The sequence below is a fragment of the Marmota marmota genome, unplaced genomic scaffold (assembly GCF_001458135.2).
Source record: "Marmota marmota marmota unplaced genomic scaffold, marMar, whole genome shotgun sequence".
Classification (NCBI taxonomy): Eukaryota; Metazoa; Chordata; class Mammalia; order Rodentia; family Sciuridae; genus Marmota; species Marmota marmota.
The window spans coordinates 37,501,759-37,524,231 of record NW_025999949.1 but is presented as its reverse complement, the minus strand read 5'-3'; the positions used below and the strand labels follow the sequence as shown (position 1 = coordinate 37,524,231).

The window sequence follows — 22,473 nt, the reverse complement described above, 5'->3', positions numbered from 1 at the left end:
AACTACTAAGCAACATCCCCAGCCCTTTTTATCTTTTATTTTGAGACAAGGTCTTACTTAGCTGCTTAGGGCCTTGTTACATTGCTGAGGCTGGCTTTGAACTCCTGCCTCAGCCTCCTGAGCTGCTGGGATCACAGGTGTGCACCACTGTGCCCGGATGACTTTTTTTTTTTTTTAAGAAAGTGGGAATTGGGTAAGATAAGTGAGCTTCAGAAAATCTCATGCTATTCCTGTGGAGAATACCAAGAAAATGTGTACTGTCCATGGCTAACTACAACACAGGTCATTTCACATTTGTCTGGAGTGTCTTTTGGTAAGATAAGAATAAACAATAAGGAATTACTGAAAAAATCAACTTAAAACAACCCCTATGGTCCCAGTGTTTTCACAAACAGTTCTCTCCCCGAGGAGCTCTTACAAACACCACAAGATGTGCCCACACGCGCACATTCTTGGACACAACAAGCCCACCAGCCGCCCTTACTTCCGACAGAGGAGCTATTCACACACGGGAACCGGCAGAAGTCAACATCAGGTAACAGGCATCAGCCTCCTGGCACAGAGCGGGGGTCTGAGCAGACGTGGCAGGCCTGCACGTTTTCCACAGGGGGAGGTTTGATCCTTTGTTAACTGATCATGTAAAATGTGAGAGTGACCTTTGAAAGAACGGAAATACAGCATGTCCATCTGGGCGGGAAGCAGGCTGGCTGAGGCAAGTGTGACAAAGGGGTCATTTACAGGGAGGGAGGACTGGAAATCACCATGTCAGCGGATCCGGCCTGAGACCACCACCCGGCTAGGGAAGGAGTCCGCTTCTCTCCTCTGGTGCTCAGGGCATTCTATCTGCATTTTGTTTGGTTCTGTAAAGGCCCCAGGTGACAAGTTAATATCACAAATTTTATTGTCCCAACAGTGGACTCTGGTCAGGAAGTGGGCGGTGCCTAGAAGCCTTGTGCTGAGGCTCACAGCTGGGGGCAGGGTTGTCCCAGGCCTGGGCCGGGCAGGCAGCTCTTCAGTGCTAGGAGCCAAGGAGTCAGACACAGGCTGGCTTTGCCTCCAGAGCCGTGGCTGGCAGTCCCCTGAGTGACGCTGGGCCCAGCGGTCTGCAGAGGCCTGCTGGGTTGTACCCACAGCAGCAGGAGGCTTCCTGTGCAGTGCCAAGTTCACCTGAGGAGGGGAGCCCCACCCCCGTGGCTGGCCTGGTGGCTCACTGCAGCCTGAGTCCCTACTGGTCCCTAGGTTCTTCCTCCCCAGGCCTTGGCAGAGTCCTGCTGGCCGCCCCACAGCCCCACAGCCCCAGGGGAACTATGTTCCAACAACCAGCGGAGACCAATGGGTGGGTCTCGCGGGTGTGGGGGATTCTGGTCTCAGGGAAGGGGCTGTCAGCTTGTCCCTGGAGAAGACGTACCTCTAAAGAAGGGTCCACAGAGTTCCTAGAGAGAAGGAGGGACTCGACTCAGGACCAGAGTGTTCTGGGCAGATGTGATGGAAAAGCACGCTCCGGGCAGAGGCACAGACAGAGGTTCATTTAGGAAAGTGGATACATATTCAAGGGAGAACGAGGGCCATCTCGAGACACACCTTTGGGCCTGGCACACTGGTGCACACCTGTAATCCCAGCAGCTCAGGAGGCTGAGGCAAGAGAATCACAAGTTCAAAGCCAGCCTCAGCAACTTAATGAAGCCCTAAGCCACTTAGTGAGACCCTGTCTCTAAATAAAAAAAAAAAAAAAAACGGGCTAGAGAAGTGGCTCAGTGGCTAAGCACCTCTGGGTCCAATCCCTGGTACCAAAACTTCAAAACTAAAACCAGACATCCTCGGGCCATGTCCAGAGGGACAGACAGCAAGCCCGGGGGCAAGACTGGGGTGGAGCCAGGGTGGGGCCCCATGGTTTTCTCCAGTTTTCCTGAGGCCTCGCATTGCCCCCAGAGGCAGACCCAGGTCCAGGCCCCAGGGGTCGCCTGCTCAGGTGCCCTCTGCTTTCGGTGATGAATGGGCACTTTCAGACTCAGTGCCTTCCTTGATTCCCAGGGCCTCTTTCCAGCTCAGGAGCCCCCTGAGGGCCTGTGGGCTGCAGGCCCAGGGCACCCCTGTTCTGGGACCAGGTGTCCTAAGGCAGCTTTCTGTGCTCCAAGGAGCAGCGGGAAGCCCCAGCCCTGGCCTGAAGTGCAGGTACCTGGAAGGGAGAGCCCATCACTGGGCGGCGGCTTCCTGCTCGGTTCTCTGGGAATAGGAGGCATATTGAAATCCTGTTTGGAAGACGGGACAGTCTGAGTGTTCTCCACCCAGCTGCTTCAACTCATGAGTAAAAGACAAAACCAAAAACACCTAGGGACCAGTAGGGACTCAGGCTGCAGTGCGCCACCAGGCCAGCCACGGGGGTGGGGCTCCCCTCCCCTAATAGTTGGTAGATTCTGAAAATCAATTTAAAATTTTAAATCAACAAATAAATAAAAAGAATGAAGCATTTGTCCTGCTTTCCCTGTACACCCTGGGCCTCTGGTAACCGGGGGGTGGGACAGGGACAGTTCTCTTCACAGGGAGGTACAGAGTGGGAGGGTCAGGTGTCCCGCAGACACAGCCAGATGCTGCTCTGACATGGCCCTGACACCCTGCAGGCTGATTCCACAGCTCTGTTCTCACACATTCCAGAAGCTTTGGAGCAGTCAGACCCCTACCCCAGGCCAGCATGGTCCCCAGTATGAGGGATGCTCCATGGAAGGGACAGAGCTGCCCAAAGATTGCCAGTCTGTAAGTGGTGGGTGTAGAGGACACCCCCTCCCCATCCCAGAGGGTGCGTCCACAGCCCTCCCTGCTCCCCTACCCTGCCTGGGCAGGGCTTCTCTCTGATTGGAAGGGACTGGGCTGTGGGCTGGTGGAGATGCCGGTTGGCCAGGGTGGCTGGTCATGTTCCTGCTGCCCCTCATCCCCAGATCCCCATAAGAGCTGAGACTCTGCCCCTCCCTGACTGGGGTGCACCAGCCATTGGCCAACCTGACCAGAGCGCCCTGGTGAGGCCTGTCCGTCCTCTCCTGCCTTGGAGACTGGCTCAGAGCCAGGCTGGGGAGAGCGACCAGGCACTGGAGTGGCTGCAGGAGCCGCCTCTGAGGGGCACCATCGTGTCACCAAGGTCCTTCGTGTGGACCCCTGCTTCACAGCTCTGTGATCATGTATTTTGGTCATGGCCCACTGACAATATTGAAGCAGATGTGAGTCCATTCTGAGACTTTCCAGCAGGTGGCGGCAGAGGGTCTCCTGCCAACAATGTTGGCATTCACGAGTTTCCCAGCAGGAAAAAGAGGGTGTTGTGCTTGGGCTTGTGGGTGGTGGCAGCCCCAGGGGGCTCCTGAGGGGAAAGCATGGTGGGCCTGTCATCAGCTGGCCCAAGTTGGAGCACAGCTGACTAGTGACCCTTAAAGGACATCATCAAACAGAGCATGGTGGTCTGCAAACTTACCTCAAGTCTGGATTTCTAATCTCCCAAACAGCCAGAGGTGGGAGATTTTAGGAAACCTACCAAAACACAGATTCTTCCAATTGGGGATTTTTAAAACATTAAAGGTATATCCTGGTTACATTGTAACATACTCAGAAGAGCCGTGTGTGTCACTAGTGCCGCATGCGGGGCAGGTGCTCCGCCACTGAGCTGCACCCTGTATTTTGTTTTTACCTTTTTGGATGTGGTCAGAGCAGGTGATACGCCTGGGAGAGGGGGAGCATCCCCACACCCATCTCAGCCAGCGCAGGTGGACTGTACCCCTGAGAGCACTGAGCACCAATCCTGAGACACTCTGGGGTCAGTGACCTCTGCGCCACACATGCAGCCCCAGAAGCAGCCACGTTGGCCTCTCATGCCCTGCGTCTCCTGCGGGGTGTCCGGAAGCTGTCCTCGGGAACCAGACAGTCCCCACGAGACTGTCAGCTATGAATCTGTTTTAAATAAGAAAAATGATAATGTGACCAAAGCCAGGATGCTGCGCCCCTCCCCTGACTCGGGCAATGGCAAGGCCCTACTGAGGTGGACGGCGCAAGGTGTCCATCCTCTGGAGGAGCGCAGTATGTTTCTGGGAATGGCCTGGTTTGTTTTTGTGTTCCTTTAATAAGTACAGTTGCGACTTCTCATATGACCATTAAGTATGAAGGAAAAAACGTGACTTTCCCAATTAATGCAACTACTTCTAAAGAATGAATCTGTTTGCTCTAAATGATTCAGCTGTGGAACTGTAAATCGTTAATGTTTAATGAGAAACCCCCTGTAGGAAAAACAGTCAAGGAAGTTTTTGAGAAATTAAATTAAAATCTAGAGAAGAAGAATTCATGTTAAGAAGACAGATTAGTGCTTGGTACTGGGCAACTTGTTCTTGTTCCTGTGCACAATGGTTTGATGCTCTTACTCTTGTTTGATTAAAATTAGTAGCCTCTCTTTTCAAGTTAACCACTTGCCATAACCGCGGTGCTGTTCTAGTCAATAAGTCAAGAAAGAATAGTCAAGGTATAGGCCAGTAGTCTGGACATTTCTAACTATTATTAAAAGCTAATTAACAGAAACAGCTCAAAGCAAAACGCAAACTGAAAGGAAAAATGCTTGCTTATGCATAAGCCAGGATACATTCTTCTTATCTAATTGTAGCTACACAATATTTTGTTTCTTTGAATAATGATTCCTGTTTTGTAACCACAAAGTACTGTGAGCCTGCCAAAATGAAAAGTATATATCATTAACTTCACAAGTAGAGATGGGGATTCGGCACCTTCACTTTGGTGTCTGTGTTGTTTCTCCACCCCCCTTTCACCTACTCCTCACCATCCGTTCGTCTTCTGAGACCCCCTGTTGGAGCTGGACTCCGACACCAAAAACATCCTGTGTGTGAGTGACAGCCTGGCCTATACGTGCCAGGCCAGGACGCCTCAGGAGCTTGGTGCTCAGTGGGCTCAGCCCCAGCCTCTCCTGCAGGTGCCTTGGCTCGTCCACTCATTGCTTTGCTAAAATCCTCTTGCTGATCTGTGGGGATATGAATTTAAAAGGTTTCTCTGTGAATATTGCTGGAGAGTGTGTTGAGATCCGTGTGCTCTCAGAAGCTCAGAATTAAAAACCCAGGGGTGTCCAACAGCATAGAAGCTGCTCTGTGGGCTGCGCCTGTGCTCTGCTCAGCCTTTGGTGAGGTGATCCATCTAGGATTCAGAAAACCACCAAACAACTGCACACATGGAAGGAGGGAAGTACTTTGCATTTGGTAGAAATCATAGCAGAATTCAATAACGCAAAGCCACAAAGCCATCAGCTATACGGATCACTAGTGCTTATTATTTAGAGGGTGCACTGTAAGAACTCCAAATCGACATTATGGCAGGTGGGTAGAGCTCATGATGTGGTGTGAGGCTGTTCACCAACACTGTTCCACCCTCAGGTGCCCCGGCAGGACCACTCTGCCTGCAGCCTAGAGGCTGGGTGGGGCCGGGGGGCCCGGGGTTGGCCAGTGGGGTGTGAGGAGAAGTGTCTACCTGGCACCGCCCACAGCACATGTGTGCTTCCCTCAGCCAGGAAGAACCACAGTGTCCCCAACCCCACCAGCAGGTCCTGAAAGAAGACACAGTACCTCCCAGCCCTCTGTGCAACTGAGCGAGGACAAGCCGTGGTTCCTGGCCCCCGGGTGCTGGGTGCTTCTGTACCCAGGCTGGCCAGGGTGATAAGATCAAGGCCCGAAGCACGGAACTGTTCAGCCATCCCCGCGTGGCGTGATGTGGAGGCCCTCGCCTGTTGTTAGGGGTGAGCAGGGCGGCTTCCACACAGTGCAAAACGTTGGGCAGGACGTGCCCGAGACAACTGGACCCAGAGGGTGTGTCTAATGGATCTGTGCCCCCAAGGAGCGGGTGGAAACACTCGGTGAGGCCTGTGTTGCTGTGGGCGCACTGGCCGGGTGCTAGCGGAGAGAGCTGTGCTGCACGGCAGCAGGCAGCCGTGGTGACTCACCTGGGGGCGCGAAGAGGCGCACTCTGTCGTGGTGGTGTTGTGTTATTTTAAATGTCCAGTCTCCGACAGACAGTTCAAAGTCAAGCAAAGAAACAAGAAAGCTTGTTCAGATGTAGGAGAAAAGGAATCAGCTGAAACTTCCCTGAGGAAGCCCAGACATTGGACTTACTAGACAAAGACTTTGGCTCTTCTTGTATCTGTTCAAAGAACTGAAGAAAGCAGTTCTACAGAGCTAAGGGAAGCAGGAGCCAGCTGACAAGGACATCCAGGTAGAGCAGAAGTCAGGAAAAGGCCAGGGGGGCTGCTGAAGCCTCCGGCAGGTGAAGAAAACTGGCCACGCGCCCACACGCGATGTCACTAAAAAAGAAAAAAAATGAGACTCTGCCACATGGTACAACCCGGGTGGATCTTGAGGACATTTGCAGAGTGAAATAGGTGAGTCTCAAAAGACAGCATGATTGTCCTACGGAGGGGCGGAGGGTGGTGGGACTGCCAGGGACAGAAGGTGGAGTGGCGGGTGCAATGTCCGTCTGGGAAGGTGGGAGCCTCATGGGGAGGAGAGGTGGAGGTGGCGGGGCATGTCGGTGGGCTCATCGCCGTGCACTTGAGGACCTGTAGGATGGGGAGTTCTAGAGTTGAGATCACAAACCCTGATATGAAGAATCCACTCAGGGGCTCGACAGCAGATTGGAGCAGGTAGAAGAAAGAATCTTGAAGACTGGTCCACAGCCCAGGTCCCCAGATGCCCCTGCTTTCTTTCAGTATCCTGATGGAAAATCACAGAGTGCCTTGACCACACTGTGGCTGGGCAGCTGTGAGTGTTTTCCAGCAGGTTTGAGACCTTTGGGGACCTTGAATTTTCACAGGCTCTGCAAAAGGAATCTAGGTTGTTGCCAAAACCCTGGTCCTGAGCCAGATTTCTTAAGCCCTCACATAAATGCCATACCCGGACCCTTTGTCATGGACATAGTGCTGGAACACCATTTCCCTCTTGTTGCCGTTGGAAGTCGAACCTGCAATACCCTGTAAGTTCAGTTCCCTAACAAATACTATGGGCTGGTCACTTGGTGTTTGGTGCTTCTTTCTTTGGAATCCCAACTGGCCCCGGTAGGAGACGGTTTGGAATACCCCCAACAGGAGTCTTCTGCTGCGACTTTTGGGACAACTTCTGCTCTGGGTTGGGCAGAATGAAACACTGAGATTATTCAATATGAGAAAGAGAAAAAGAAAAGTTGAAGAAGTGCACAGGACCTTTCCAGGACGCCCTCGTGCTCCTGGAGGATGTCCCCACAGAAGACAGAGTGGAGGAGGGAGACTCTTTGAAGAAAAAATACCCCAAAATGTCTCATTTGATGGAAGATATGAATATACACATCCAAGCTCAAAATAAAATAAACTAACTCTATAAAATGAACTCAAAGAAATCCACAGCTAGTCATATCTTAGTCAAACCACTGAAGGCCAAACACACAGGGAGAATTTTAAAAAATATATTTATTTTTTAGTTTTAGGTGGACACAATATCTTCATTTTCTTTTATGTGGAGCTGAGGATCAAACCCAGTGCCTCACGCATGCAGGCGAGCGCTCTACCACCTGAGCCACATCTGAGCCCCACACAGGGAAAATTTTGAAAGCAGAAAGACAGAAGTGGCTCGTCACATACAAGGGAGCCCTAGTGAGCATAGCAGCTGATTTCCACCAGACAACACAGGCCAGAAGGCAGCAGCACACTCCAATGCTGAAAGACGAACCAAGCAGCAACCAAGAACTCCATATCCAGCAAAATCACCCTTCACAAAGGAAGGCAAGGCTGGGGTTGTGGGGCAGGGCAGAGCACTTGCCCAGCATGTGCAAGGCCCTGGGTTCCATCCTCGCACCTCATAAAAATAAGCAAGTAAAATAAATGCTGTCCAGAAAAACTATGGAATAAAAAAAGATTCACTGACTCAGTTTTTTTGGGATTGGCTTGCTTTGCTTAGCATGGTATTTTCCAACTCCATCCACTTACCTGCAAATGCCTTTGGTATAGACCAAGGAGTAGGGTAGCTGTGTCAAATAAAACATTATTTAAAACAAAGGAAGACAAAGTTTATGCAAAGCAATAGGTTTGATTTCCTGTACCACAAAATTAATTGATTAATTAAGATATTCTTAGATAAACAAAAATGGACAGAATTTGTTCTTAGTAAACTAGGACTTGTTTCTGACCTACAAGAAATAAGAAGGGGAATCCTTTAGGCTGAAATGAAAGAACATTAGACAGTAACTCGAATCCATAGGAAGAAATACAGTGAAGGTAAGTACATAGAGAAATATCAGAGACAATATAAAGATATGTTTTGCTGCCCTCGACCAGCACGGCCAGCTCATGTGAATTTGTGGTGACGCTAAATAAAACACAGGCACAATTTACCTTGACACAAGCTTCAGGACGGCTTCCCCTGGTCCTCACCGCAGGCTCCCCAAAAGGGAGGGTAAGAGAAAGTTACAAGAGGCTGATGTGAGAGGGAGCACATTCAGAAGGGAGGTTTTATTGGGGGGACACTGCTCTTAGAAAGTTCTATTCATAAAAGGGCAGAAGGGGCAGGACTACAGGGGAGCAGGTGGGTGTGACTCAGCCCCAGGGGCCGCCTGCACTGAGGACCTGCCTTGCCATCTCACCCTGAGTGCAGTGGTTGGTCAGAGCCTCTGCTTGGGGACCGGAAGGCTGGTCATTCAGAGCGGCTCCCCACAATGTTTTCTTGTAACTCCCTTGTTTATCTATATGCATAAAACTATAATTATAAATCTATCTTGACAATAGCAAAATGTAAATAGAAGTACTTTGTGAAGATAATAGCGCAAAGGAGGTGGGAATGGAGCTGTTTAGGAGCAAAGCTTTTGTATATTATTCAAGTGTAGTTGATAATAATTTAAGTTAGATTGTTATCAATAATATGTTAATGATATTCTCTAGGGAAACTGCTAAGAAAATAACTATTTTAAAAAAAGGAGAGAGCTGGAGTAGATAGAAACACAGGACAAAATAGTCTTTAAGACAAACATTCTTACTAGAGGAACAGAAGGACATCTTAATGCTAAAAAGGTCAGTCCATCAAGAAGACATGTTTATAAACATATGTGTACCTAACAACAGAACCCGGAAATACAGAAAGCAAAAATTTAAGAATTAAAGAGAAAAATAGACAATTCAATAATAATATTCTTTTTTAAAAAATATTTTGCATCATTTGTGCAATCATATATGTACTTAGGGTAATGATGTCTGTCTCATTCCACCATTTTTCCTGCCCCCATACCCTCCCCTTTCCTCTCCTTTGCCCAATCAAAGTTCCTCCATTTTTCCCATGGCCCTGCATTATGGATCAGCATCCACTTATCAGAGAGAACATTCAGCCTTTGGTTTTTTGGGATTGGCTTGCTTTGCTTAGCATGGTATTTTCCAACTCCATCCATTTACCTGCAAATGCCACAATTTTGTTCTCTTTTAATACTGAGTAATATTCCGTTGTGTATATATACCACAACTTCTTCATCCATTCATCTATTGAAGGGCATCTAGGTTGCTTCCACAGTTCAGCTATTGTGAAAAGAGCTGCTATAAATAATCGTTGACATGGGTGCGTCACTGTAGTGTGCTGATTCTAAGTCCTTTGGTATAGACCAAGGAGTAGGGTAGCTGTGTCAAATGGTGGTTGCATTCCAAGTTTTCTGCTTTCCATAGTGGTTGCACCAGTTTGCAGTCCCACCAGCAATGTATGAGTGTACCTTTCCCCCCCCCACATCCTTGCCACATTTATTATTGCTTGTATTCTTTTTTTTTATATATTTATTTTTTAGTTTTCGGCAGACACAACATCTTTGTTTGTATGTGGTGCTGAGGATCGAACCCGGGCCGCACGCATGCCAGGCGAGCGCGCTACCGCTTGAGCCACATCCCCAGCCCCATGCTTGTATTCTTTTTTAAAAAAATATTTTGTTTTAGTTGAAGTTGGACAGAATACCTTTATTTTATTTTTATGTGGTGCTGAGGATCGAATGCAGCACCTGCATGTGCTAGGTGAACGCTCTACTGCTGAGCCACAACCCCAGGCCTATAGCTTGTGTCCCTGATAACTGCCACTGTGACTGGAGTGAGAGGAAATCTTAGAGTAGTTTTGACTTGCATTCTCTAATTACTAGAGATGTTGAACATTTTTTCATGTATTTGTTGATCACTTATAAATCTTCTGAGGAGAGTCTGTTGAGTTCCTTAGCCCATGATTGGGTTGTTTGTTTTTTGGTGTCAAGTTTTTTAGACAATTCAATAATAATATTCTTTTTTAAAAAATATTTTGTTTTATTTGTAGTTGGACACAATACTTTTATTTTATTTCAATATCACACTTTCAATAATGGACAGAACAACTAGCAGAAGATCAGCAAGGGAGGAGAAGACTTAACAACTCTATCAGTCAGTTAGGTTTAACGGATACCGGCAGAACATTTCACCCTATGACAAAAGAATGCTCATTTCTTTTTCAAGTAGAATTTTCTCCAGGATGGATCATATGTTATACCATAAAAGAATCTTGTGTGTGTGTGTTTGTGTGCATGTGGTATTGGGGATTCAACACTGAGCTACATTCCTAGTCATTTAAAAAGATTTATTTTTTATTTATTTTTTCCTAATCACTATATGTACTTTTTCCCCATTTTTTTTAACTTGGTCTACTTAGTTATATATAACAGCAGGATGCATTTCAATTCATCGTACACAAAAAGAACACAACATTTAAATTCTCTGGTTGTACCTTCTGTTTTTACATTTACAGTTTTGTCACTGTAATCAGAAATGATGAGTTCGGTTATCTTCTACCGGATAGTCAATAGGTTTGCGTCATGGTCTACAGTTTCTGATGGTGGAAGGGGGGGCCTGGGGGGTTGGCTGAGATGTTTATGAGGTAGGATGTGGAATGTGGAGGGATCAGATTATATGACTAGTGAGAGGGTGATCACAAGAAGCTGGCTGTTAGTAGGAGAAACAAGAGAAAGGCCACCCCACGCAAGACTCCCTGTCACCTCAGCAACAGGATAGCTGTGAGCACTCCTAGTAGAGAAACCTCTAGTGCAGCCAGGCCGACAGGGACCTTGGTGACATCTTACCAGGTCCTCATTGTTGTCCCTTGATAGAAGCAGTGATATCCCAATTTTGTGGCGATGGCAGCCTCAAGCCTATATGTACCCTGATGTTGGGCTGTGGAGCCACGCTTTGGTGACTAAGGAACCCAGTGAAGGGTGGCTCTCCATGGGCATGAGGTGGCTGGCTCTCTGGGTGCAGGACAGGCCGCTCCTCCATATCTCCAGGCAGCAGTGTGAAGGGCGGGCCTCTCCTCGGGATCTGTGAGGTATTACATTTATTGACTTCTGTATGTTGAACCAATCTTGCATCCCTGAATTTTTTTTTTTTTTTTTTAATTTTTGAGACAGGGTCTCACTACATTTCCCAGGATAGCCTTGAACTTGTGCTCCTCCTGCCTCAGCCTGCCAAGTCACTGGGATTACAGGCATGTGCCACTGCACCTGGCTAAAACAAGTCTTGATAAATTTTAAAGAGCTGATATAATTCAAAATCTGTTGTCTGATCACAATGGAATAAAATTAGAAATCAATAAACTGATGGTAATTTGGGGAATTCACACACATGTGGAATTTAAAAAAGAACATGTTCCTAACAAACTTGGATCAAAGATGAAATCTAAAAACAAAAATATAACCTACCAAAACATATGAAATACAGTCAAGAAGAACAGAGAAGGAAATGTATGGCTGTAAACGCCTACACGGAAAAAGAAGAAATACCTTAAATCAATAGCCTGACCTTTCTCCTTAGGAAATTAGAAAAGAAGAGCAAACTAAAGTAAAAACAGCAGAAAGATAGAAATAATAAGGTTTAGAGCAGAAATAAATAGAGAGTACAGAAACAGTAGAGAGAAATCCAGGATGCCAAAAGTTGATTCTATGAAAAAAAATGAAGTCAAAAAACCTTCGGTAGATCAGCCAAAAGAAAAATGGAGAAGACTCAGATTCCTAAGATCATGAAAGAAAGAGGGACCTTTACTATTGACTTTACAGAAATAAAAATGATTATAAGAAAATATCATGGCCTGTAATCCCAGCAGCTGGGACGATGAGGCAGGAGGATCATAAGTTCAAAGCCGGCCTCAGCAAGCTAGGGAGGCTGTGAGCAACTTAGTGAGACCCCGTTAAAAATAACAACGACAACCACAACAACAACAGGGCTGGGCATGTACCTCGGTGGTTAAGCACCTGTGGGTTCAGTTCCCCGTGTTGGGGTGTGGGAGACCCCGCCTCTCAGAGGACATCATGGAATCCCTTACCCTTTCCCTCCTCTCCAAAGGGCGCCAAGCCAAGAGCACCAAATTCAAAGGTTTCCTCGACCAATCCCCACAGGACCCAGTGTCCCCTCGCTGTTCCTGAGTCACCCTGCCAATCAGCACCTGCCATGTCCCAGTGCAACCAGTGCAACCAGTGCACTCCTTCTTAAGCCAAGCTTCTAAACACATGCTCTCTCCCTCTCTCCCTCCCCCTCTCTCCCTCTCTCTCTGCCCTCCTCCTCTCCCTCCCTCTCTCCCTCTCTCTCTCTCTCCCTCTCTCTCTCTCTCTCCATCTCTCTCTCTGCCCTCCTCCTCTCTCTCTCTGCCCTCCTCCTCTCTCTCTGCCCTCCTCCTCTCTCTCTCTGCCCTCCTCCTCTCTCTCCCTCTCTCTCTGCCCTCCTCCTCTCTCTCCCTCTCCTCTCTGCCCTTCTCCTCTCTCTCCTCTCTCTCTCTCCCTCTCTCTCTCCCCATCTCTCTCTCCTCTCTGCCCTCCTCCTCTCTCTCTCTCTCTCTGCCTCCTTCTCTTCTCTCTCTCTCTCTCTCTCTCTGCCCTTTTCCTCTCTTCTTCTCTGCTCTCTGCCTCTCCTTCTTCTGGCAGCCCCCCAATAAAATCTCTTGGTTGAATCTCTGAGTGAGTCACTCACCTTTCACCCTCCCCCCAAAAAAGAAAGAAAGAAAATGGTATGAACAATTGTATGTCAACAGATGAGGTCACCTAGTACAATTAAAAACGACCTTCGAAAGGTACATGAATCTAATAATTCAATAAGGAGCAGGAAACCTGAGTAGACCTCTGAATGAAGAGATGTAGTGATCTATAACCTTCCCTCAAATTGAAGCCCAGGAGTCGATGACTTCACTGGTGAATTCTACCCAAAATGTAAAGGACTAACAGCACTTCTACAGAGACTGTCCCAATGCCAAGAAGATGAGGGGAGGCTTGTGATTCCAGGAGGCTCAAAAACTAGGCCAAAGCGTCATGAAAGAAAAGTACAGACTAGTACTCCTTATGAATAGACACGCAGGAACCCTCAATATATGCTATGCCTGCGGGGAGCCTTGCCAAATGCAGGCACCAGGGGATCTGAAAGATCACTGCAGTCTGGTGGGTAGTGCCAGGACTGGGACTCGGGCTTTTCCCTCCCTCAGATAATTCGGATAACCTGGCGTGGCCCTAGGAGCCAGCGGCACCCGGAGGGGTTGAGCCTCACTCATGGCCAGTTCCTTTGTGATCCTACCCCTGGCCTCATTTGAATGGCTTCCCCCCAATAGCTCGCTCGTGCTCGCTCTCGCTCTCTCTCCATCACAGGATCCAAAGAAAAAGGTAGCTCTATATTTCATGGCCCCTACAGGGACTCCAGGGTGAATTTTAGAAATCAGTGGGTTTGGAAATGTCTCTCCAGAAGTTAAGCGTGCAGAGTATTGTGGGCTGAATTGTAGAAAGTAAGTGAATTAGACAGAAAAAAAAAAATCTGTGACGTTAAAACTTTTTAATATCTGGGAATATTTTGTCTTTAGAAAGATACAAAAATTCTTGCAATTCTAAATGTGAAATAAATGTAAAAATTATTAAGATGATTAACGGGATATACTGCTAAGTTCAGTCCTCTCCCGTGGGAAGAGCGCTGTTGTGGACCTTTTGGGTTGTTTTTGTGAATCTTCATATTTTGAAATACTAGGTAAAGATTTTTTGGGTTTAGAAGTCTGCGCTTGGAGAGTGAGAAAAAGGGAAGGAAAATTTGTGATGAGACTTGATACAAGGATTCTTTGTGGAGAAGTGAATTTTATTTTTCTATTTTTGAGAATACTCGGTCTATACTGAACCTCTTTGTTACATTCTTGTCCTACAGATCAGAATGGCTGCAACTCAGCCGCTGGGGACAAAAGCCTTTAGCGGCTGTTCCCTATGGGGTCAGCAGTGCTAGAAATCCTGAGGCCGCCTGGCCGGGTGCCCAGCGCAGACTGCCTGAAGATGCGGTCCTAACACTGGCATCTGCTGCTGATGCCAGGGAGACGACAAAAGACGGGAGCACACAGATGCACACAAGCCACGGAGACAAGGCCAGCCACTGCCCTCTGGCAAGTCAAATGGAATGCCACCAGCTCCAGGAGCCGGCGACCCGGCCTCCGGGCAGCCGCTCCCGGCGGTTTCCATCACCAGGGCCACGCGGGAGCTGGGCCGGCAGAGCGGTTTCCGGTCCCGCCTCCCACACATCCATGGGCTTCCCATTGGTCCTTGCACGGTCACTCAGACAGAACTTGCAGTTCCTCTTCCCACTGACCTGTGCTTCCTGCTTCCCACAGACCAGCTAGGAAACTACTCAGCGCCTGTGTTTCGAATGATGCCCACCTGTAAATACTGACTCCGGTGTCTTTTTCAGACAGAGTCTAGTTCCCCGGGTTTCTACGGGGCAGCCCTGAGCCCAGCCTGCTCTCAAGGCTAAGTGCTTGACTGTCCCTCACAGCTTCCCTTAGGACCCCTCCTCTTCCTCCTTAGGTCTGTTACTGAGGCATGCTGTCAGAGGCACCAGACACAGGCTTCGTTATACCTGGCTTTTGATTTTGAAGGTTGTGAGGAACAAAAGCTGGTAATGTTCCTGTGACACTCAAGAAAACCTTATTCTCACTCCTGGCTGTATGATCACAAGCAATGAGTAAGCGTATACACGAGGACCTTATTAGGTGACATCACAAGTATCAAAAGTGCACTTCTAGTGGGCAGCGGCTGGGCTCAGTGGCAGAGCGCTTGCCTAGCACGCATGAGGCACTGGGTTTGATCCTCATCACCGCAAAAAGGAAACAAATAAAGGCATCCTGTTCATCCACAGCTACAAAAACAATTTTTAAAAGTGCGCTACTAATCCAAGAAAAATTAAAATGGATCCAAATATCTTTAAGAATCATGTGGTTACATAAAATTAATACAATTATAAATTATGCCCTTATTTTTATTTATTTTTGTGGTGCTGGGGATTGAACCCAGAGCTTTGTGCATGTGAGGCAAGCACTCCACCAACTAAGCTACATCCCAGTCCTATGCTCTTATTTTATTTTATTTTTTTAAATATTTACTTTTTAGGGTTTTTTTTAGGTGGACAAACTATATCTTTATTTTCTTTTATGTGGTGCTGAGGATCGAACCCAGTGCCCCACGCATGCCAGGGGAGCGCGCTCCCACTTGAGCCATATCCCCAAACCTGCCCTTATTCTTAATGCATATTTTTCTAGATATTTGGTTAACCTATAGTTGTTAATCCATAAAATAATTGGCATCTATGTCTAATTGTTTAATTAATATATATTTATCTAATCATTTTTCTTCAACAGAAAACACATAATTTATATATTTCTTTACATGCATTTATCTGATGCTCTGCCTTTTGTTACAGATATTTGAGATAAATGTATTTTACTACAAATTTACTTTCAAGAGATGATCAAGTAATCTTTAATTCTCAAATTATTATACAAACTCTATAAGATGACAAACAAATGTAATTCTGTCTACAGAAATATCCAAGGGCTTTAACTATATTTTCATTGAGACATTTCTTCTTATCAAGGTACAATAATTTGTTTATATTCTAAGGTTTTCAGAAACTGTTCCAAAGTATAAGCAGGAAAAATTCTAAAAGGAAAAGAAGATGCTTTAACAGAGAGGAAGCACACACTGGAGGTCCTAAGGGAAAGAAAGAAGTAGCCTTTGGGTAAAGCAAGGTCTTTATATTATTTTTTATTTTTTTAAGTATTTATGTTTTCGTTTTAGGTGGACACATATCTTTATTTTATTTGTATGTGGTGCTGAGAAGCGAACCCAGTGCCTCACGCATGCTAGGCGAGTGCGCCACTGCTTGAGCCATATCCCCAGCCCAAGCAAGATCTTTATAATCCAGATTTTAGTGGTAAAAAAATTTTCCTAAATAGGAAGAGCTTTATATCATTGTCTAGACAGATGATATAAAAAGTTAAAACAATTGAAAAAGAGATTTATGTGTACTGGACTGACTATAAAAATTTGAATTGATTAATTCAAGGATATTTCCCTGATTTTATTATGCTGATGTGAGCTAAGATTTTGTCCATATTTTGACATGATAAAGACTTATTAAAATATTAAATTTATTTTCTTTAAGGAAAGTCTTTTTTTTTTTTTTTTTAGAGAGAATTTTTTTAATGTTTATTTTTTAGTTTTCGGCAGACACAACATCTTTGTTTGTATGTGGTGCTGAGGATTGAACCCGGGCCGCACGCATGCCAGGCGAGAGCGCTACCGCTTGAGCCACATCCCCAGCCCTTTAAGGAAAGTCTTTATTGCCTAATGATTCTTAATGTTTAAGACAAGGATTCATTTTGGTGAATAAATTCACATCCTTGATTAAACACTAAATATTTTAAATACTGACTTAGATTCCAATTTTGATATTTCTCCTTGTAGACTACATTTGATTCTTGCATATTCTGTTTGTTGGATAATTGTGAGAGATTTAGAAGAACATTTTATTAGGATTGATGTTCTCCAAATTAAAGTCATACATTAGTTTTAAAAAATAAAGATTATAAACTTTGTTGAAAATTTATTGGTATAACATAAGTTCTCTGACATGTTATCAATAAAAAAATGGTAAGATTTATATATAACTCCCTACACTGAAAAGTAATCTTATCATATTTTCTAAAAGATAATTAAGAGACACCTATTCAAAGGATAATATTCTGAGATATAGAGATATTTTGAGACCTTCTCTCAAAAAGAGATTGAGGGTTCTTTTTAAATTATTGGGATGGATCAACTAGTCTGTATACTGGGAAATTATAATAATCAATAAAAGGTATCTCATTTTCATATCTAGCCTCAATTACTATTAACAGAGAAGGCCTTAAAAAAATGCCTACTGGAAACTAAAATTGAACGAAACCTATCAAACTTAATATAGACCAAAACAAATTTAGGGAGATTTTTTAAAAATCCAAACTCATTTATTAAATCAACACTTATGCCAAATGTCTAACTAACCTTACCTAGAGAAATATTATGCTATTACTTAGGTAAACTTTAAAGTAGAGGGTCATCTTAAAAACAGTTTTAAAGGAAATTTATCTTGGCCATGTTCCAATGACACAAGTAGGAACAGTCCTAATAGTTTATCTGGGACATAGACAATTTCCTGGGGACACGTAGAATCCTACAGGTAAACCGAATGCCTAGAAAATAATTTTAGTAAGCTTTTCAAAAATCCTACTGTTTTCATGGAGAAACTCAAAAGGATAGTATAACACCCTGAATTTATAGGGGACCACCCATTTTCAAAAGATGAGTTCATCATCCAGTTAGCCCTAGACATTCCAGGAGATTTTCACAGATTAATAATTCTAGCCAAGTTTAGGTATTACACCATAATTAAATAGAGCCCAAACAGAAAAAGAAAGGCAAACATACTGACAGAAAGAAATTGAAATGCTAATCTTACCCCAAGAAAAATAAACTTCCCAGTTAAAAATTTTACTCCTTTACTAAGTTATAAACAGATTTTAGAGACCTCTAAACATTCAAACAGGGCCCCTGTCAACAGTGTATCACTAAGAAAAATGACTCTAGAAATAATTATCCGTGAAATATTAGACAGACAGCTATAAATAAATCAGCTCAACAGCCAATAGCTAATTTCAATAAGAAATTTAACATGGCAGACCTTTTCTCAACTTTAATAATATGAGATAATGCCCTACATACATTGATATGTTTGAAATAAGTAAAGTCATCATAAATTATACATAATTATTAGAGCTAATTTTATTACATTAAATAAATAAGGATGCTCATACAACTATTTCTTTGTACACAAAGATTGTTTTGACATGAGATCCCTAAAACTTATTGCTAGCTCAATATCATAAAATTCTAGGGGCTGGGACTGTGGCTCAGTGGTAGAGCACTCATGTAGCACATGTGAGGCTCTGGGTCCCATCCTCAGCACCACATAAAAATAAGTAAATAAAATAGAGGTATTGTGTCCAACTACTTCTAAAAAATAAATATTAAAAAAATCATAAAATTCTAAGTTAGATCATTATCTTTTTAAAATTTGTTTTTTAGTTGTAGTTGGACACAATATCTTTATTTTATTTATTTATTTTTATATGGTACTGAGGATCGAATTCAGGACCTCGCACGTGCTAGGTGAGCGCTTTACTGCTGAGCCACAACCCCAGCCCTAGATCATTGTCTTAAACAATATTGTTAACTTCTTTTTACCCATTAATATTTAAAATACTTACTCCCTCTACTTAGGTCCACACTAAGTTTGATAATAATAATAATGACAGTTTTATGGATTGGTAGATAAAAAAACCTATTTTTTATTTCATTTCTCTATTTCATTTTTTATTAATGGTAAAAAACAAAATCTCTTCTCTAGGTTTATTTAGCACATGTACTTCCTAATTTAGACAGAAGTCTATTTCTCATGCTCCTAGTGAAGGCCACCATTCCTAAGTTTCAAACTCTGTCTCTCGTACTTTTCCAAATTAAGATAATTATTTAAATTAATCTAAAGCTAATTTCAAAATAGAAATCTTTATATACAACTTATTGTATTCTTAATTTTTGGTAATTCTTTTAAAGACAAAATCAAGTCATACGTTTAATAAAGGCTAAGTTTCTATTCACCATAGTCCCTTTCCAACACATGAATGTTGGACTTAACACAGCTAGCAGATGACCTTTGTCAAATTTTAAGACCGGCTAAAAATAATAAATCCTTTCTTATTATTTAAATACTTGTACTATTATCTATAACTTAAACTGATGATACTACAGCTGATGCCAGGCCATTACTCAATTTTACTAAATAAAGAAAGGGGGAAACAGGACCCCACAGACACATACTAGATCTTATAAAATGTTTCAAAACTTTTTCTTAAATTGTGATTCTGAGAGTTTCACTGCTGCTGAACATGATTCAGTAAATTAAATCAGATTTCAAAAGATAGACTTTAAACCTGTCATTGTGAAAATGACTGAGAAACCTGGCCCAGGAAGGTGAATTTCCAGCTGCAGAGTTCACAACCATGCAGCTTCACGAGCTCGTCAGGTAAGTAAAAATCATGAAGAGACTTCTATGGACCCACTTCCCAGGTCTGTTTTTAATGTACATTGTGGTGTGGACTGGAAAGTCCACCAATGAAACTAGATGAATTGTGCTGACGGTAATGGTCAGTTATCCCTAGCTGTTGATCCTATGGTAACAGGCTGTCTGGGAGTATCCTTTGAGAAAAAGACAGCATATCAGAAAACTGAACCAGCCAATCATGCTGGTCCTTAGAGATTAAGACTATATTTACCTGTCTGAACAACTGTCAGAAAGATTACTAAAATAGATTTTTCCTATACAGACCAGTTATTTACATAGAATATCCACCAATGTGTTGTCGCCCTAATCATTCTACAGTAGAAACTGGCACCTTTCCTAAGTGGATGGATCGTGCATGTCAGTAGAACACAAGATATCTAGAAATAGTGGATATTTTACGCTGGTCTCTAAAATGGACAAGAACAATCACATGAGGATGCCATAATTCCTAGAAACTTTAACTCTCAGTGAGATGGCACCCAAAAGGATGTTTTAATGTTTGACTTCTGCCTTCAAAATATTTACATTACTGACAGACCAATAAACTCCCTAAATGTGCGAATTAAGAGGAAGGATGATGAATATCCTGTAGTCTGTAAGAATACAACTTATCTTATTGTATCACTAGTTATTGCCAGCTGATATTTCAGAGCTATAATATGCTGAAGTTAATATTCAGGCTTTGAAACAGGTGCAAGTCAATTAACCAGACCTAGGCAAGCTGCTGGTCTCATGATCCTTAAAGTGACTAAATATTATTCCTTGCTTCTACAATTACAGCCTTTATGGTATGTCTCAAACTTACAACATATTGGGTTTTCTTAATAATTGACTTAAATTACTTCCAAGATCCTTCATAGTCTGATAAGTGCTAATGGGAGGATTGAAACTAAGTTAAAATGTTCTAGAAGCCACTGTAACTGTAATAAACAGTGCGAATGAGCCCTCTGCTCTATGGTTTTAAGTCCTGGTGCATGGGGATCTGAATGATCACTGTGGTCTGTACCATAGTGCCATGACTTGTGACTCAGGCTTTTCCCTTGCTCAGATAACAAGGTGTGGCCCTAGGAGTTGGTAGTCCTGCAAACTAAAGGTCGCTCGAGTGGGACACCAAATAAAACACACACAATTTACCTTTAATTCAAGCTCCAGGACGGCTCCTTCGCTCTAGGCCTCAAGCCCCAACAAACGGGAGAGCGAGTAACGTCATGAGAGGCTGGGGAGAGAGAGCTAGCAGGGTTGGGAGTGAACTTTTATTGGAGGAACCCTCATTCTTTAGAAAATTCCATCCAAAAAAGGTCAAGAGGGGCAGGTTACAAGGTCAGGTAAGGTAATTTGACCCCTGGGGCTGTAGGAGGCCACACCTATTCATGAAGACACATTCTGCCACTTCCAGGATGGGGGCAGCCGTCTGGGGCCACTTTGAATGTGGCCAGATCATTGGAAGTGACCGACAGAGCCTCAACTGACCAGGGAAGGAAAATACTGGTCACTCAGTGCGACACCCCCCACAGGTAGCACCCAGAGGGGTTGAGCCACACTCACCTGTTCCTTTGTAATCCTACCCCTGGCCTCATTTGAATGGCTTCTCCCCATTAAAAGGGTTCAGAATGTGCTCCTCTCTCTTTCTGGACCCCTAAGGTCAGAGGAACTGTCACAGGACCCAAAGAAAAAGATATTTCTCTGTCTCTGTAATTCCATGCAGCCCAGCACCTGAGTGTTTAGTCCTGGAACGCAACAAGTGACCAGATCTACCAGCATATGGTAAGACTTGGACACCGCAGCGAGGTCGACCTGGGCCGAGAAGGAATGTTGGTTCAATAGTGAACCCTTACCCAGGTAACAAACAAGACTGGACGAACAAAGGAGACAAAGACCAGGGTTATCTCAGTAGATGCAGCCAAAGCATGTGGCAAATTCAACCTCCAATGATGATTCAAGCAGGGAGCAGGTAGGAAGAGAAGAGGACTTCCCCAACCTTCCGCTCTTGTCACAGGGTGGGGCAAGGCTGAAATCCCCCTAGTCAGGAGGAGGCAAGGACGGCAGCTCTCACCGTTTCCTTCAGTGCAGAAGTAGAGGCTCCAGGAGGCACTTGAGCAAGAAAAGAGGTAGAAGGCCCCCAGACTGGAAAGTAAGAAATAGACCGACCTTGATTTGAAAATGACATGATCTTGACGTAGAAGAACCCCAGAGAGTACATAAAAAAGCTGTTGGAGGGAGCTGCGGGTGTGGCTCAGTGGCAGAGCACTTGCCTGACACATGTGAGGCCCTGGGTTCAATCCTCAGCACCACATATAAATAAACAATATAAAAAGGTATTGTGTCCACCTACAACTAAAAGAAAATTTTAAAGAATTCCAAATGCCCTTTTTCTTTTCTTTTTCTTTTTTACAAAAATGGACAAACTGTTCCTAAAATTCATATGGAATTTCCAGAGACTCAAAATAGCAAAAAAAAAAAAAAAAAAAAAAAAAATTCCTGAAAACCACATTGAAGGACTCACTTCCCAGTTTCTACGAAGTTCTAGTAACCAAGACAGTGTGGTGCCAGTCATGGGGATGGACCATGGGACAGTCCAGAAATAAACCCACATGTCTGTGATTGCTGATTGGGACAAGAGTGTCAAGATCCTTCAGCAGGAAAAAGGACAAGGAATATTTTTTAGCCGGCGAACTGCGCTGGCTTCATGAAAGAAGGTTCGAATCGTGAGAAACCGCTAGGGAGTTTTAAATTAAAGAGACCAGACTCTAATTACCTTTAAAACCAGCCCCAGGATGGCTCCTCCCAGCTCCTGCCTCCAGCCACCTAGCCACCTAATATGGTAGTGAGGCGAGAGAGAGAGAGAGAGAGAGAGAGAGAGAGAGAGAGAGAGAGAGAGAGAGAACATGCTGGGGAGGTGGACTTTTATTGGGGAACAAAAAATTCTGGGGAAAATTCCATCCAATGAAGGTTAAGGGGGGCAGCATCCCAAGGTCAGGGGCGACGATTGGGTC

At 44.4% G+C, this 22,473-nt stretch overlaps 2 long non-coding RNA genes across 2 annotated transcripts; one reads left to right on the top strand and one right to left on the bottom strand.

Annotated features, from left to right (window-relative positions):
- Positions 1 to 4,616: 4,616 nt before the first annotated feature.
- LOC125616572 lies at positions 4,617 to 20,747 on the bottom strand. Its single transcript, XR_007347291.1, has 3 exons — positions 20,615 to 20,747; positions 6,141 to 6,328; positions 4,617 to 5,002 (listed from the first exon to the last, which is right to left on the bottom strand). It is a non-coding gene; the product is annotated as an uncharacterized LOC125616572 (long non-coding RNA).
- On the top strand, positions 14,615 to 21,828 carry LOC107143003. Its single transcript, XR_001503648.2, has 3 exons — positions 14,615 to 15,004; positions 15,940 to 16,067; positions 21,186 to 21,828. It is a non-coding gene; the product is annotated as an uncharacterized LOC107143003 (long non-coding RNA).
- The last annotated feature ends 645 nt before the right edge of the window (positions 21,829 to 22,473 follow it).